The sequence below is a fragment of the Meles meles genome, chromosome 10 (assembly GCF_922984935.1).
Source record: "Meles meles chromosome 10, mMelMel3.1 paternal haplotype, whole genome shotgun sequence".
NCBI lineage: Eukaryota > Metazoa > Chordata > Mammalia > Carnivora > Mustelidae > Meles > Meles meles.
Genome location: NC_060075.1, coordinates 47,090,154 through 47,107,341, shown reverse-complemented (window position 1 = coordinate 47,107,341; position 17,188 = coordinate 47,090,154). Strand labels below are relative to the sequence as shown.

Here is a 17,188-nt window from a genome sequence, read left to right as displayed (position 1 = left end):
CGGGTTGAGAGACCAACTCTTGATCTCAGAGTCAGAAGATCCAGTCCCGCCTTGGGTTCTGGGCTCCCTGGGGAGGCTGCCCTCTGCCCCTCCCCTACCTCTGGTAGGCTCACTCCCTTCCTCTCCCTAAAATAAATGTTTATAAACAGTATCACAAGGAGATCAGCAGCGCCTGTGAAAATCAGTAGAAAAGTATTTAGTTTTCCATAGTATTTGCAAACATGAGAGAACAAAGGCATATTTAACACATATAGGAAATGTCAGTCTGGGGCTTGAGAAGCAGGGGTTATGGGGTTCCTGGGTGGCTCGGCTGCTTAAGCGTCCAACTCTGAATTTTGGCTTAAGTCATGATCTCAGGGTCATGAGATGAGCACCACATCAGGGAGCCTGCTTGAGATTCTCTCTCTGTCCGTCTCCCTCCCACAGACCCCACACACCACACTCACGCATTTTCTCTAGGAAAAAAAAAAGTTATATTTTTCTGCTTTACATTTTTGGTCACGTATGTTACACATATATATTCACATGCATGTGTAAATCCCTTAGACATACACCTTCTTCTATGTAAGGAATACAGATCTGTATTCGCCTGTGTACAGACATACCACATAGGTCCAATGCATACCACAGGGCTTTCAATGGAGGGGGATTCGGCAGAGCTGAGTTCCAGCAATTTTTGTTTTGTTTTCAACTAATGATGGCACCTTTAATTTTACCCCTTTGTCCAGGCTATGACACAGAACAGGTGTTTTTTAATCTGAAAGGAAGGAAGGAAGAGTTGTAGCAGACTTATTTGGGTGGTAGAGGTCTCCAGAAAGTGCCTTGCCTCTCACAGGCAGCAGAGAAGGAAGAACAAGAAACTGGAGGGGAGACTGCCCTGCGACCATTTCCCCTCACAAAGAACCCCCTTCTTGAAGTAAGTAAGGGTAGACTCGTCTTATCCATCCTCTTTGATCCCATTCTTCTTTTAGGAATTCATCCATAGGAGACGACTGGACAAGTGTACAAAGATGAATGTGTTGGGATGCCCATTAGTGACAAGCCAGACAATGGACAACAGTAGATAAAGCCTGTCAAGACAAGATCATATTTAATGTGTGTCCGATACATCTTACTACATCCCCACAATATCATAATGAACTGCCATTCAAATGGTGATCCATATTTCTCCCCCAAAAGGTAATGAGAATTGCTATTTAATGAGTTGACCACCTGGCAGGTGTTTTATGTATGTGGTATGGTTCCATGCTCATAACCACTCCTTAAGTTAGGAATGATAATCCTCATTTTACCGATGGGAAATATCTCCTGAGGTTAAGGAGGCCCAAGTCACAGATTCAGTAAGCAGTCACTTAAGAGTTAAACTTTACAGCCCACTGCCTCAGCATCCTCGGCCAAAGCACCTTCTGGAATGAAAGAAAAAAGGAAGTAAGGGGACTCCATTTACACAAATAAGTATTACAGCAAGAGGAAAACAGGAGTTGGAGAAATTGTACAATGGTTGAGATTTGCAGGCTTTGGGGTAAGTATGAGTCAGGTCAAATCCCAGTACCCCACATACCAGTTCCATAACCTTGAGCAAGTAACTTGTCATGTCTAACACTTCAGATCCCATGATTATAAAAGAAAGGTAACGCTGCCCATCTCATGGATTTGTGGTAAGATTAAACACTAATCGGGAGGCATCATATAATGCAGAGAGACATCTGGAAGGATGTTCAGCTATGTATTAACAGTGGTTGTATCACTGGGGAGCAAAATTTGGAGGTGATTTTTATTTTTTTCTTTCTCCTTTTCTAGAGGTCTTTAAAATCACTTCAAAGGGTTTATATCATTTTATAAATAGAAAATCCAGTAAATCTCTTTTTGTTTTGGAAAATAATAATCAGATGGTGAAGAATGAGGGTGAGCAGGACAGGGGAGAGAAGATGAACTCAGAGAAGGGGAGGAAAGTGGTGCCGTCCTCACCAGGGGGAACTGTTCCAGCCGTACCAGGAAGTTGAATTGGAGCCTTCTGCTTAGGAGTGAGCATCTCTAGCAGGTCAAAGCACATTCTGCAGGCATCAGGCAGGCCGGATCTTGGAGCAGGACTTCTGCTAAGGCTGCTGTTTCCAGGCCTGGCCCATGTCTCTGTGCCCTTTGCCAGATTCCTGCCTTCTTCAGGAGATCTGCTCTTTCCTCTGGGGAGGAACACAGTCTGAAAAATGATTCATGTGAAGATGTAAGTGATTCATCAAGTTATGGGAGTCCTCTCAAAGTCCTTATATTAAAAAAAAAATCATGGGAACTCTTGGCCTGCTAGGAGGAGACTGGATTTGCCTAACCACTTAAAGTTCATTTAGATTTGTACCCAAACTCTTAGAATTATATATACATTTTAGTCTAGCAATTCTACTTTTAAGAAGTTATTTCAAGGAAATAATCATAAGTATATAAAAGGTTTAGTTATAGGAATACCCATTATAGTAGCTCTTTATAATCGTGAAAACTAAGGCCTGCCTACATGTCTAGCATTAGGGGACTGCAGAAATTACATAGCTCTGTCCAGTGGGATGCATGGTCGCCTCTCAAAATATTGCTGTAGGAGTGTATTTACTGTCATGCTGAAATGGCCACAATATGATATTAAGTGAAACAAATCAGGAAAAAAAAGTAATCCAATGTAAAAAAAAAAAAGTATATATTAAGACTTTTGAAAAATGGCAAAATGTTGGTAATATTCGTTCCTATACTATATGTGATTATTTTCTTTGGTTCATTTATTGAATAGATCTCATTTTTGAAATAAGAAATGTTATTGCAATTTTAGTTTTTTAGAGGCAAAGGAATCCAAAGTATACCCACCTGTCTCTGTGTCCCCCTCCGCTCCTTGACTTCACAGGGACACCTACCGCCTCTGCTTCAGCGCGTCAGTGTGATTCCAGCACTTGTCCCGATGCTGGACGTGTGGAAGTTCTTCCTAGATTGAATGTTGAATGAATGAAAGACAGAATTGAAGGGCAAATGCATGAAAAAACAAAGCGGTGGTAACAGGGCCCAGGATAGAGGAGAAACTCACAACAAATTCAGTATACAACTGCTTGACCTCCTCCGTGTACTTTGGTAGTTGAGCTCCATGGATTGAGACCCATTCATCGGAAGCCCTCATGGTGCCATGTCGCTAATAGACGGAGCTCAATAAATGTTGCATGAAACTATGAATGATGGTTCATCTTGTTCCTACTAGGATTTCTGCAGACTTTCTGCAGCAGGGAAATGCATGTCTGGTGGCAGATCATGTGCAAGGACTGTACTAATGGCCATTGCTATAGGAAGCTGTGCTGGTTGAGGTTAGGTTTGTTATACAGTAACAACAACAAAAAAAGGATTTTTTTTTTTTTTAAATGAAAAGTTTCTTTCTAATGTTCTGGGCGGGCAGCCCAGTTTGGAAGAGAGCTCTATGGTATGAAGGACCCAAGTTTCTTCTATGTTTTTGCTCTGCCAAAGGTGGCTTCTGTTCTCAAGGTCACCTCATGGTCCAAAATAGGTCCTGGGGCTCCAGTCGTTTCATCAAAATTCCAGCAAGAAGGAAAGATTAAGAGAAGACATACATGCTCCCTCTTCAAAAGCTGCATATATGGGGACACCTGGGTGGTTCTGTTGGTTGGACGACTGCCTTCAGCTCAGGTCATGATCCTGGAGTCCCGGGATCGAGTCCCACATCCGGCTCCCAGCTCCACGGGAGTCTGCTTCTCCCTCTGACCTTCTCCTTGCTCATGCTCTCTCTCACTGCCTCTCTCTCAAAAAATAAATAAAAATCTTAAAAAAAAAAAAGTTGCATATATGACCTCCATTTACATCCCATTGGACAGAACTTTGTCAAGGGAGCCTAATCCACATAATTTTTATTCTGGCATATCTTGCTCCCAGCTCATGATTGGGAGTTCTCTAAGTGTGGAAGCAAAGAACAACTGACATTGGGAAACAACTGGTAGCTTCTGTCACCGAGGTGTCCTCATCCATTCTATCACCAGCTGACCAGAGCCTCACCGAAGGTGTAACGCCAGCTGTAAGGATGTAGGGAAAATCCTCATGACGTGTGGCTTAGGGTTATCAGGTAGTTGGGGCTGCTGCTGATAAACACTCCTTTAGTTGCCCCTCAACGGCACACTTCCACTCTTCCATTTCTAGCACAGCCCCTGCTCTTGTCTCAGGGGTGACATGGGTCACTGCTTTCTGCCTAGCGGAGCTGGAGCAGAAAGTGCAAGTCAGCATCCTTCCTCTGCAGCAGTTGCTTACGTCCCGCGGATCACGACTGACTGCAGCTTTCAAATCATCAGAGAAATCAAGACGTGCTGTGAAGGACTCTGATTATATAAATGGGGAAGGAAACAGAAGAGGCCACTGTTTCTGAGTTTATCTTTAAGGGTCCCTCTTGGGGGGCCTCGGGGTGCTGCCCTTTCTGACTTCACCATGGATGGCTCTGGAGGGCCACTAGATGTGAGAGTAGAAATGCAATGCTCAGCTCTTCCCAGCCAAAGAAAGGAAGCATTCTTTCTTGAGCAACGGATATCAAGCAGAGGATCATAATCGTCTTAGGAGCTACAATTTAGCTAGGAGCTGTGTAAGCTCTTGTGGTCGCCAGCTTTTAAGGCAGCCTTCTGTGATCCTTGCTTCCTGATAGGCATGTGCTTGTAGAGTCCCCTCCCATACTGAATCAGGGCTGACCCTTATGACCCTTAGCCTACAGGTGAGGTGGCAAAATGCGACTCCCAGGGCTAAGTCATAAAAGGGCATTGCAACTTCTGCTTTGGTCTGTTGGCTGGATTGCTCTGGGGGAAGCCAGCATCATGCACCAAGGACACGGAAGCTGTCCTATAGAGAGGCCCGCCGGGAGAGGAGCCAAGACCTCCTGCCAAGTGCCAGCTTATCCGCCTAATGCAATCAGCAACCTTAGAAGCAGTTCCTCTAGCTCCCCTCTAGCCATCATATGACTACAGTTCTAGTTGCCATCCAGCTGAACTGTCTGAGAAATTCCATCGAGAACCACCAAGCTCCAGAACCACTCCTAAATTCCTGACCCACAGAAACTAGGAGACAAGGAATGCTTATTGTTGCTTTAAGCCACTACCTTTTGGGGTAATTTGTTATGCAGCAGTAGATAACTAACACATCCTTTATATATAATGTATTTATCACAGCAACACTCTGAACTAGGCATTAGAACCCCCATTTTACTGATAAGGAGACCAAGGCTCAAAAAGGTGAGTTTATTTCCCCAGGTTAGAGCTGCTGGTGGAAGCAAAGTGGGCACTCCAGATTAGCTCTGTGTGCATGAAACAGAGCATGGAACAGCTGCTCACTGCGCTGGATGCCATGGGGACCATCTAGGACTTCCAGAATGCCTGGCAGCAGAGGAAAGCTAACTGTTCCTAAATGAACGTGGTGGTCTTGTTACAGTAAGGTTTACCTGCTAACATTGGGGATTATACAGGCCCAGTAGACAGCTGTGGATCTGTGCCCTAAAATGCACAGCCAGTTTAAAACTCAAGGGCATGACCGCCCACCACAGGAGCCCCCATTTAGGTCCTTGGGATCCAGAAAGTTTCCTAAACTCCCAGCTGAAATTTAGACAGCCTCAGAACAATGAAGGGGTCTCACTACATTAAGTTTTAAAGTGTTCTGAATACAGAGGCAGGGATGGGGTGTATGGCAAGGAATGTGGAGTGGAATGATCACTTGCCCTTCACTTTTTTTCCTGTGATGGGTCAGTTTCCATTTAACAGCATGGCTGCCTGCCAGTGTGCTGATGAGGCCAAATTCAGCTAGTGCCTGCTTGTCAGCAAAAGAATGTGGGTGTTCCTCTGAAGTCACATCAAGTAATGAGCTTCTGAGCTCCTCTCTTGGACTAACTGGTTGATGTCTGTCTCATTCTGGCCAGAGCTGTCACGGAGAGACCAGCAGCCACTTGATGTCTCGTGGAAACTTCTGGTCCTGCTGTCTTATTGGCTGAGAAACCTGGAGACGAGGGTAGGAGAGAGGCCTGTCCTTGTTCCCCAGGTTTCTCCACCACCCTCCAGACGCAAAGCTGTTCTGGCAACCACTCAGTCATCCAAGTAAATAAAGGAGGAAGGAAGGCCTCTTTCTGAAGGATGAAATGTCACTTCTGAAACAGAATTCGTTCTCTCTTCAGCTCTCTCAAACTTTCCATTCTACGGTCGGTGCCAATGTGCCCCTGAGCTCAACACTTTGGCATCAACATTCATGGCTTCCTCTACTTGCTTCTCCAAATTGAGCCAACTACACAGGCTTCTCAGAATCTCCTTCTGAATCTCCTGGGATGATTTCCTTGCCATTCCTGCTTTGCTTTTGGGTCACCACATAGATGGGTACCTGGGCCTGATTCCCTCTCCCCTTCAGTGACTCGAAACGACCCACTGCAGTGATCCTCAGTGGATTTTTCGACCTTTCAAGACCCTGCATGATTGTTTCCTGCCTCACTTGATTTTCCACAGCCCACCAGCACTAGTCTCCATACACAGACACAGACATGTGCACGCTGCACATGGACACACAAACACACTCCTTTGTGCAGATGCCAGGCCGTGCACCATCCCCTACCTTCCTCTTGAGCTGCCTCCTCTGCAGTCTGGGGTATTCCTTGTGATGCTTGCATTGTCTGCTATAACCCACGCTGGGAGGAAAACGCATTGACCACCTCAGATACCAGTCTCCCATACTCTCTCCTTCCACCACCTTCCCAGGCTGTTATTTCCAGAGACCAGTCCTGCCTCTGCACTACCCCCATTTTCTGGATCCCTCAGGCTTCTAGAATCCCTCTAGACTCAAGAAGCCATTGAGACAACAGTTGCGGCACCGATGGATGGTAAAGCACAGCCCCCTAGGGCCAGCTCACCAGCACCGCTAAGCGGAGCCACCATTCGCAGGACCACACGGGGCCAGGATTCGTGGCCCACTGGGCTGAAGGAAAAGCACCTGCTAATTGGTTCAGACCACAAAGGTCAATCCCACGGACACCCAGTAAGACAGACATGATGAAAGCCCCAGAAGGCCAGAGAGACGAGAGCCGCCGTGTAAGTGGTGCTGGATGTGATTAGAAGTGGCAACAGGAGTTACGAACTGTGGTGGAGAAGCGAGCGGCTGATGAAGTGACAGAAGACGCCAGCTCTGTGGTCTGCGGGGGTGGCAACAGGCCCATGCTCGGTCACGAGCTCCTTAGAAGCCAGGAAGATTCTGGGAAAGCAGCAGCTTCCTGTCCTGCCTAGAGAGCACAGGTCTTCAGCTGCCGGGGGAAGGGGGGGACGGCTGCGTGGATCCCCTGGGCAGTGTGTGTGACCCCTCTGCCTCATCAACCAGAGTTTGCCGCTCACGTGCCTCCAGGGGGACCAAGCAGGTGATGTAAGTGTGTGAAGTAGGGCAGCTCTCAGGATCAGAGCGGGGTAGGAGCTGACTGATCCTAGAGCATGCACACCGTCGAAAGGCCTCCAAACGCACATCTTAAGGTATCTGGAGGCTAAGGAACACAGGCACTCAGCCCAAATGTGGCCCACAGGTGTCCCGCCTGTAATCCCTGGGCACCATGGGTGTGTGTGCAACATGCCCCAAGGTCTGGTGATGAGAATGGTGTCCCGGAGTTGCCAACACGTCGGTTAAGCTCTTTCAGACTGCCTGGAGGGTTATTTTAGCTCTGTCAAAATAGGGGAGATCAGCTACAGGACACAGCCTCACCAGCCACGGAATATGGTCAGCGATCCATCAGCAATCCTGACAGCTCCCATGATGCACAGAGCTTTAGAAGGTCAGCAGGGGAGAGACCCTGCATCTTCTCACTCCCTCACTAGCAGCCATTGGTGGCTTCCCGCCTTGAAGGCTGTGCCGTAGTTAGGGTTCTCCTCTTGTTACCCTATGACTTTTCGACTTTCCTTCTCACTACCTCTTGGTTCCTATGTGTTCCTGACTCACATTGCTTCGTAGCAGCTGGCTGTCTGTGATCGTCTTACTTTATGGCTTCTGCCTCTGCCTTGCATGACGCAACTCCCATTTCATAGGTGCACCCGTCAGCAGCTACACAGTACCTTCGCTGGAGGGCTCGCATGCCATGCCTCCCGTGGGTCCCTCTCTGACCTGTGGGTGGGAGCTTGCGGGGAAGTTCCAAGAGTCAGGGTCAACTCAGCTTTGGCCGGAGAATCAGGGTCACTTGGTCCAAAGCATGGGACTCATTCATGAAGAACCACTGATTCTTGCTCTCAGAAGGGCAGCAGGCATAGGAGATACTTGGAGTGTCATACCCACAGGACCAAGATATCTCTCTTATTTTATTTATTTTTAAAAGAGTTTATTTATTTGTCACAGAGAGAGAGTGAGATAGAGAAAAAGCCCAAGCATCTGAGGGAGCAGGCAGAGGGAGAAGCAGGATCCCCACTGAGCAGGGAGCCCGATGTGGGGCTCAATCCCAGGACCTAGGATCATGACGTGAGCCACCCAGGTGCCCCTAAGTTATCTTTTTTTTTTTTTTAAAGTAACTACTACTACCCACAATGTGGGGATCAAACCCATGACCTCAAGACAGAGAGTCGCATGCTCTACAAACTGAGCCAGTTAGGCACTCTTAAGGTATCTCAAATTACATTCAGGATACCATCTTTCTCAAGGCAAGGGTGAAAAATCAGTTCAAATAGGCACAGAAATCAAAGGCTTACCTCTCAGGTATAAGGAAAGGGAGGTCACTCACTTCTTTCCAAAACAGTTAGGGTTGTATCTGGCTGCAAGTGACAGAATACTGGGTTAAAAGAAGCTGAAATAACTATGGACTTTTCTCCCACAAGAAGTAGAGACAGATGGTCATTGGTATTGGTTCAGGAGCTCTGCGCTATGAGGGCAGTCATCTTTGAGCTTTCTTTGGCTTTTACCTCATGGTTCCAAAATGGCTGCTGCAGATCTGTGTTCAGGGAAGAAAGAATGAGAGGACGTCCCCAACTGCTGAGTTTGTCCCTTTTATGAGGAAAGCAAAAACCTTCCCAGAGCCCACCCACCCTCACCAGAGGACTTCCCCTTAACCTCTCCTGGCCTGGACTGTGCTGCCCTAGCTGCAAGGCAGGCTGGGAAGTCAAGTGCCTCGCGCTCCAACTAGATCGCCAGCACCTTGTCCTTATGCAAGGGAATATTCTTGTATTGTGTGCGTGCCTGTATATTTCTGGTTCAATGTACCAGAGAGCATTGGGTGCCTTAGGAAGCAAGTGTGAGGTAAACAAAGATCTCTCTCTCTCTGTCAAATAAATTAAAAAAAAAAAAAAAAAAGTTAAAAAAAAAAAAAAAGAAAGTACAGAAGGGCTTGAATACCACCAGCTCCATCATTTACTCTGTAATCAAAAGCATTTAACATGCTGAATGTCATCGTCATGCTGGGTACAAAGGGGCACAGGATACTTCCTTGATGATTAAATAAGATAGTGTGTTTCTAGTTGTTGGCCCCAAAGAGATACCCCCAAATGATTACTGTTCCACTGCAGTGTGTTGTCTTTTGCTTGATGGGCGCATGGTAAGAGGCAGTAGAGCTTAAAGGTCAAGAGCGTGGGCCCTAGAGTCAGGCTGTTGGGCCCAGACTCATTCTCTACCACTTACTCGCTGTGTGACCTTAGAGAAGTTAGGCAGTCTCTCTGAGCTTCAGTTCCCCTCTTTGAAAGTAGAAATAATAGAACATATCTCATATACTGCACTTGGAAGGAAAGCAGAGATAGGGCCTGGCACAAAGCAGACAGGCAGTAAGTGTTGACTGTTACTAATTAATCACACTTTTTTCTCTCTTGGCCCAAAACTAAAACCTATTGAACCGGAAATGTCAGGGCCTTGTGGGCAAAACTCTTTCCAACTAAGTAGTCTTCAATCCCCTAAAATAAGCCAGAAGCAGCAGCATATCAAGAGTAAAGCATCGGAGTGGGACAGGGTGATCTGCCCTGGATTCAAACAATAAGAGGGTACATTGTCTATAGAGAATTTTTTTAAAAATAATTATTTTAAAAACCCAAGTAAAATAAAAAAAACTTATTTTCTCTTTATTATCACCATGGGCCAACATTTCTAGACAGTGTCAGTGATCCAGCAGACTCCCCAGACCCCAACATGTTGCCCAAGTTCTAGAGGATGGCCACAGTTACTGTGGAGTTTTACTATTAGATAAGCAAGTTCCTCATGGGTGCATTTTTATTACTGATCCTTAAATAAATATGGTGTTTTGCTGGTGAATTCCCAGCTCTGACGCCCGCCCGCGACTCCGGCCCTAGCTGTTTGGGATCCTGAGAGCCCCCTTCAAATTGTCTGCAAACCACCAGCCTGCCCCCGGCCCTTCCCTCCCCTGCGCGTAAACCATGGGCTGAGTCAACAGTGAGATCTCAGGGCCTCTGGAGGCAAAGAAAGGGAACTAGAGTTACTTCAATTTTGTGTGATTTCTGGGAATTCTATTTAGATTGGAAAATTAGAACAGCTAACAGACTGTGAACTGAAAGGTGTGATATTTTTGTTTGGCAGATGCAAATTTTCATTCATACATGATATGTCTCACCACAGCAGAGGGAACTTTTAAAGTCAAATTGTTCTTTTAAATTTGTATTTGTTTTTAAAATTTAAGAGCAAATCAAGGGAAGAGTGCTAATTTCTGATTACCATAGGATTATTGCTAAAATTCATTTTGTTATATAGAGGAGGATATTAAAAATGATTTGCTCTCTCTAGGGGTGCCTAGGTGGCTTACACCTTAAGCGTCTGCCTTTGACTCAAGTTGTGATCCCAGGGTCCTGGGATCGAGCCCCACATCGGACTCCTTGCTCAGCAGGAAGACTGCTTCTCCCTCTGCCTCTCCCCCTGCTTATGCTCTCTCTCTCTTTCTCTCTCTGTGTCAAATAAATAAATAAAATATTTTTAAAAAATTATTTGCTCTCATGGGCGACTGGGTGGCTCAGTTGGTTAGAGTCAGACTCTTGATTTTAGCTCAAGTCATAATCTCAGGGTCCTGGGATTAAGCCCTATGTCTGGCTCTGTGCTGGGCGTGGAGGCTGCTTTAGATTCTCTCTCTCCCTCTCCCCACCTCCCCGCCCTCACAAGAGCTCAGGCACTCTTTCTTAAAAAAAAAAAAAGCTTTGAGTAGATTAAGTTTTGCCGCCCTGGTGCTGCTGTCAGCAAAGATGGGAGAAGGCAAAGGAAGGTGAGCAAACTACATTGGTACATTTTTATTCACATCTCAATCTATCCGAAATCAGAATGTGTCTCCCCATCGCCACTGGCTGGGTTGTAGTCGTGACATATTGTCACTGCAGAGCCTGTGCGGCTATACCAGCAGCAGCATGGAAGAAAATGCCGGGGACAACGGTGACACAGTCTTTAAGCCATGCTGCAGAGATGACAGCCTTGACGGAAGGAAGAACAGTAATACCGGGCAGGTGGAAGGGAGAGATACTGAACTAGGGGTGGCTCAGCATAGGAAATTTTAAAAATACTTGAACCAATTTTTTCTTTCTTTTTCTTCCTTCCTTCCTTCCTTTCCTCTCTCTTTCTCTCTTTCTTTCCCTCCTTCTTTCCTTCTTCCTACTTTTGCTGTGTAAATGCCCGTGCCTGATAGAATATAAATGTATAAGGACGCTCTCTCAATAAATACAAAATTATAAAATTCTAAAAAAAAAAAAAAGGAAAGATCTTCTCTGGTAGCAAACATGCTTAATAGGACACTGCACAGGAGGGGCCTCCGAGAGGCTCTAACCCAAGCCCCTCACTTCACAGCTGCCTGAGGGGAAGCTGTCCAGGGGTCACTCTGATGATCAGCAAAAAGAACTGGACAGAATTCTCCTGGCCATTGTCGCACTACTTTCTCCCTCATCCACTCCCAAGCTAACTAAAGTAGCACTACGATGTTGGGCTTTGCAAACGGTGATAAAGAACAATTTTTTTAAAAATTTACAGTCAAATATGAGTACACAGTTGAGGCCACTTGTGACTCATGGTGCGAGTTCATATCCAAATGGCCTCACCCTGCTCCGTGAAAGAAGCCTGCTCAGTGAGGCCCGTGAAGATCCCAGGAACTAGCAGCCGCGTCAAGCTGCCAAACCCATCAAGGTTTCAAAGTTTACTCTCCATTCTGCTCTTGACTGTCATAGCTGGTACTGCTTTTCAGACCAGCTTTGAGGAGCTCTGTACCACCATTGTGCGGAGACTGATGAAGGAAAACATCCCTGATATTTCTGTAAGCAAATTTTTAGTCTTGGGGTTGCTTTGTTTTCATTACATTTTTGAACATATTCCATGAGGGCTGGGAGCACATCACTGAATGAGAGTTACTACTAGCTGTGTGGCCCTGGGCTGGTGTCTCAACCTCTCTGAGCTTGAGTTTTCTCACCCATAGGATGAGAGTACATTAGTACCCAGCTCAAGGTACATGTGTGCAAATGCCAGGGGGCCTGCCTGCCAGCTCATAAGCATTAGCTGTTATTAATGTTATTATTCCCTCCCCACTGACGGGGAATGTCATCACAAAGACCTGATTGCCCATCGACCCCTAAGCTGGAGGGTCCTTGTCTCCTCCCCAGTCCTGGGAACATGACTTCCACTTGCCTTTCCCACTCCCAGAGGCAGCTCCAGGAGCACAGAGTTGAGACCACAATGTGGTATTGAGAACACCTGCCCGGTCCACGTGACTGCACCTAATTAAAGCCTCCATATAAACTTTCAAGATCTGGCGGGGGAGATGCGGAGAGCCGTTCACCTTGCCGCCACCCAGGACAAGCCTCCTGTGTGAGTTCCCTTTGCTTGTTAAAACTGCCACCTACAACCCAGAGTGGCCCGCCTCTTTCTTTGGTCCTTCCCTGCCCTCCCTGTGTGGGGGCCGATTCCAGATTACACCGGGGAGGCTCCTGAGAGAGCTGTGAATCGACACCTACCGTCTGAGGTTATGTGTCACCGTGTAGCTACCGTTGAGAAAGCATAGGGCGAAAAGGGAACCAGGCCACGAGTCAGGGATGTGGCTCTGGCCCTCTTCTCGGTGGCCTGGGATGAGTCACCGTGTTTATGTGCATTCAGTAAGTTTTAACGGGGCCTTGTCTAGTATCAGGCCTTGCACTGGGTGCAGCCGGAGAAAGGGTCTCTCAGTGGAATCTCTCAGGATATGGAGGAGACAGGCACACGGGGAGCACACAGCAGGGGTCATCCCAGAGGTCGCGACCCCACGCAAGGGAGCCACAGCTCTGCTGGGAGAACAGGAGCCTCTCTGCCTTCTGGTTCTGAGTTCGAGCCCACAGAGCACAAGTTAGATTCAAGTTAAGACAGGGACACCTTTCCCTTCTCTGCCTCCCTTGAGGAGAGATTTTTGTCCCGAGTTACTCTCTTTACCCTCTGCCCCCTGTCACCGCTTCCCGATCTGCTCTGGAGTGGTAAATCTGGGAGAACAACTGGGTGTGGGATTCTCTGCTTAGCTCCTGTTTCCCCTTGAGAGCCGCCCCCCGCCCTTGCAAGAAGCCAAGCTCCAGAGCAGGTTTCTGCCTGTCCTGAGGCCCTGGGGGGAGACCCTCCCAGGCCAGCTCTGCCTGCAGATCAGTGGAGGGAGGGCTGGCCAGTTTGGAGTTTCAGGTCACGGACCCCCGAGCCCTCCCACGGAGCCACATTCTCCTACTTCACTTTTGTCCGTAAGAAAAGATGATACATGTTGGGTATCATCTGCTGTTACTCTCTGATTTATTTCTCAGTGAGTATGGAATTTGGTCAATAGAGGGGGATGCTATTTCTCACAGCCCTCAGGGGCCCCAGGAGTTAGACATCATATTATTACCAGATGGACCGCAAGCTCCTGGCCACAGGACCCGTGGCTGGGCGGACAGAGCACGTCTCTGCCTGAGACACGCAGGATGGTTGCTCACTGATACTGGTTACATCAATTCGCAGTTTGGGGGGGCCAAGCAGAAGGGAGCAGGAAAAGCTGCAGAGAAGGGGAGATGTTTTATTCAGGCTTCAAGAGATAAGAAATCTGCCACCAACACAAGGTAGAAATAGGCCCTGGGGTGGGGGAGTGCTGGGGAGGGGTGGGGGGTGCTGTTCTGTGACCATTTGTGAGTTTCCCTCATTAGGAGACCCAGTTTTCTCATCCATAGGATGAGGATAAGACAATGGCCCTCACCTCCCTCACTGGATTTTTGGGAGTGTCCCACGATATACAGGGGGGAGAAATGTTTGAAAACTGTGAAATGCTTCACAAATCATTGTGTATAAGACTCAGCCCCCGGCACAAGCATCAACTGTCAGCAGAGAGGGTTGGAACAAAATTTTTTTCACGTTCCTGAATTCTTTTAATCTTTTCTAAACTGAACCCTCCCAGAAGCAGTTTTCCTTAATGTCCGCTGCCCACCACTGAACCAGCAAGCCTCCAGTCTTTTTACTGAAACCTGGGTCCCACACAATCTGGCTTGCCTTTATGGATGTGTTAAAAATGATATTTTGGGGAGGAAAACAGACAGCGTTGTCAGTTTGACATTCCAGGCTGCTGAGGTCTAGATGCAAACAATACATTCAGAAACCAAATGGGTGCCGTACGAATCTCTTTCTCCCTGCCACCTCCCCTCCCACACCAAGTTTGCGTGGAGAGGAGGCCAGTAGAAAATGTAATGGCAATCACATTTCAACGGTAATGAAACAAAGAGACATTTTGGACTGCCGATAGGTATTTAAATAACCATGAAAACAGCAGCTGGCTCCTTTCTCTCTTTTGTCCAATTAGGAGGCGCTTTCTCTGGGAGGAAAACTCTGTGGCAATGTGTCCCGAGTCTGTCTGAAAGACCGACTTCTCCTCAGACAAAGCCAGTTAGAGAAAGAAACAGAGCCTTTATTTTTTCTGTCTCGGTGTGATGCCACCTCAGAGAAAGGTTGCTAGCTCCGAGCAGAAATCGTCTCTCATCCCTGGTGTGTCGGGTGAGGGCTGTTTCTTCTAGGGCTTGGAGAGGACTGTGCCAGGTGAGGTAAGAGCCCAGGAGAGCCAGCGGCTGTCGGCAAACAAAGGGTCTCGGTGGGACAGATGAGATAAAGAGTGCCACGTATCAGCAGCTCTGGGAAGAGAGAGGCTCTGTAAATAACCGACTTGCAGACAGTTTAATGCTTTGAGAATAGTAACAGCCCAGGGGCAGAAACCACCCGTTAGGGCAGACTGCAAATTTCACTCCTCCAAATACGGATGTGCTTTTGCTGCAAGGGAAGGTTCTGGCAGCCTGGGGAGGAGGAGGGATGGGAAAGAGGAGGGCTTTGAGATACAGTCCTGGGGGTCCTCTGCTCTGTGCTGCCGCAAGGAAGGGGCTCTGCCACAGAAAGGATCCTAGCTACTGACGGGAGCCAGGGTAATTTTTTCCCCAAGACTTAAGACCTTTCTCTAATTGCCTACAAACTTCGGAGAGTTGGTGGCGGTCCCTGACCGCTGCTTGCCTATCCAGCTGGGTGCCCATTCTTCTGGGCATCAGAATCCCTAATGTCTGCAGACAGCGTCTGCCTTACAAAGTGTTTTCACCTGAGGAGCTGTATGTTTTTGCTTCCCGGGAATCCTAAGGGGTAAAAGAAGAGACTTGGAAGTTGCAGTCCTGGGGAAGAGGAGTAAAAGAAGATGACTTCGTAATACCGCTAACTCGGGTGTATTGAGCATTGTGGGAGTTAGATTGTGAATTTTCACATTTAATTTCTACAAGCACCTCATCAGGGAGGGACTGTTAGCGTCTCTAATTTGCAGATGAGAAGTGACTATGCAGGGCCCACTGTGTGTCAAAAATAGCTCTAGACACTCTTCAGCAGAGATTTCCTGAGTTCCCACTGTGTGCCAGGCCCTCCCTTCTTTGTGCTTCACAGGTGAACAAAGCTCTCTCCCTTCCTGGAGCTTACATCCTCATGGGGCAGGCAGCCAGTAAACAAGATATGCTTAAGGAGACCATGTGATATATTAAAAGGGATCAGCTCTGTGGAAAAAAGAAACTTCAGGGCACAGGCAAGGGGACCAGGAGTGCTGGAGTGGGGTGAAGAGGCGGGATATATTGTGCATAAGGTGGTGGGGGAGGTCTCCTGGAGAAGGTGACATTCAAGTATAAACACGAAAGGGAGGGAAGTAATCATGCCCTTGCCCAGAGAAGAGCATTTCAGGCAGAGGGAACAGGAAACGTGTGGTGTGTTCAACAAACAGCAAGAAGGCAGTGTGGCCACAGCAGTGAGCATGGTGGAAAGCAAAAGGAGATGTGTCCTAGTATAATGCGGAACCAAGTCATGGTGGGCCTCCTAAGCTGTGGTACAGCCTGACTTTCGCTTTGAGTGAAATGGAAAGCCTGCCAAGCTCTGAGCAGAAGAACAGCCTGTTCCAACTTCTGGACCACCCTGGTTGCTGTTTGAGAATGGATTCTAAGGGGGCAAGGATGGAGGCAGAGAGACGGGCTGGGAGGCTACTGCAGTGATCCAGATAAGAGGGAGTGCCGATTCCGCCGGCGATGGTGAGCAGAGGTCTGATTCTGCACGTGCTTTGGACACAGAGCCCCACTGCAGGGCTACCAAGTCGTTAGACCATCTGAAACCTGGTGAAAAGAGAGTTGTTTTCATAATAGAGGACTAGAACATAGGGATCCTGAGTGGCAACTTAAAAACACTGAGCCACAGTGCCAGCTAGGAATGAACTACACTCATAATGACCCAACAGCAAGTACCAAATGGTAAACCTAGAGAACATAATAAAGTCTTTGTTTTTGTTCCTTAAATCATTGAAGTCAATGTATTCATGCAAATTAGCCATTCTGGCTTGCAAAGACACGTCATTTATGACTTTCTCCTCGTGATGGTGCCATGAGGGCAGTCCGCAGAGAGAGTGATGGTGTTTCAGGAATCATTTCTCCTTTGTTTCCCAAGCTGAGCTCTTAACTGGTTTTTTTGTTGTTGTTGTTGTTTTGTGTTTTTTTTTATTTATTTGTTTGACACAGAGAGAGGTCACAAGTAGGCAGAGAGAGGGAGAAACAGGCTCCCCACTGAGCAGAGAGCCCGATGCGGGGCTCGATCCCAGGACCCTGAGATCATGACCTGAGCGGAAGGCAGATGCTTAAAACACTGAGCCACCCAGGCACCCCTAACTGTTTTAATCCACTGGGAAATTCAGATAAAAGGAGAATAGGAAGCAAAAGAATGCACATATTAGTGAACTGTT

The 17,188-nt window shown here is 47.3% G+C and overlaps 1 long non-coding RNA gene across 1 annotated transcript; it reads right to left on the bottom strand.

The window, feature by feature from the left end:
- Window positions 1-501: 501 nt before the first annotated feature.
- Window positions 502-3,601, bottom strand: LOC123951894. The gene is made up of 3 exons (XR_006820528.1): window positions 2,845-3,601; window positions 1,969-2,197; window positions 502-1,406 (listed from the first exon to the last, which is right to left on the bottom strand). It is a non-coding gene; the product is annotated as an uncharacterized LOC123951894 (long non-coding RNA).
- Between the last annotated feature and the right edge of the window lie 13,587 nt (window positions 3,602-17,188).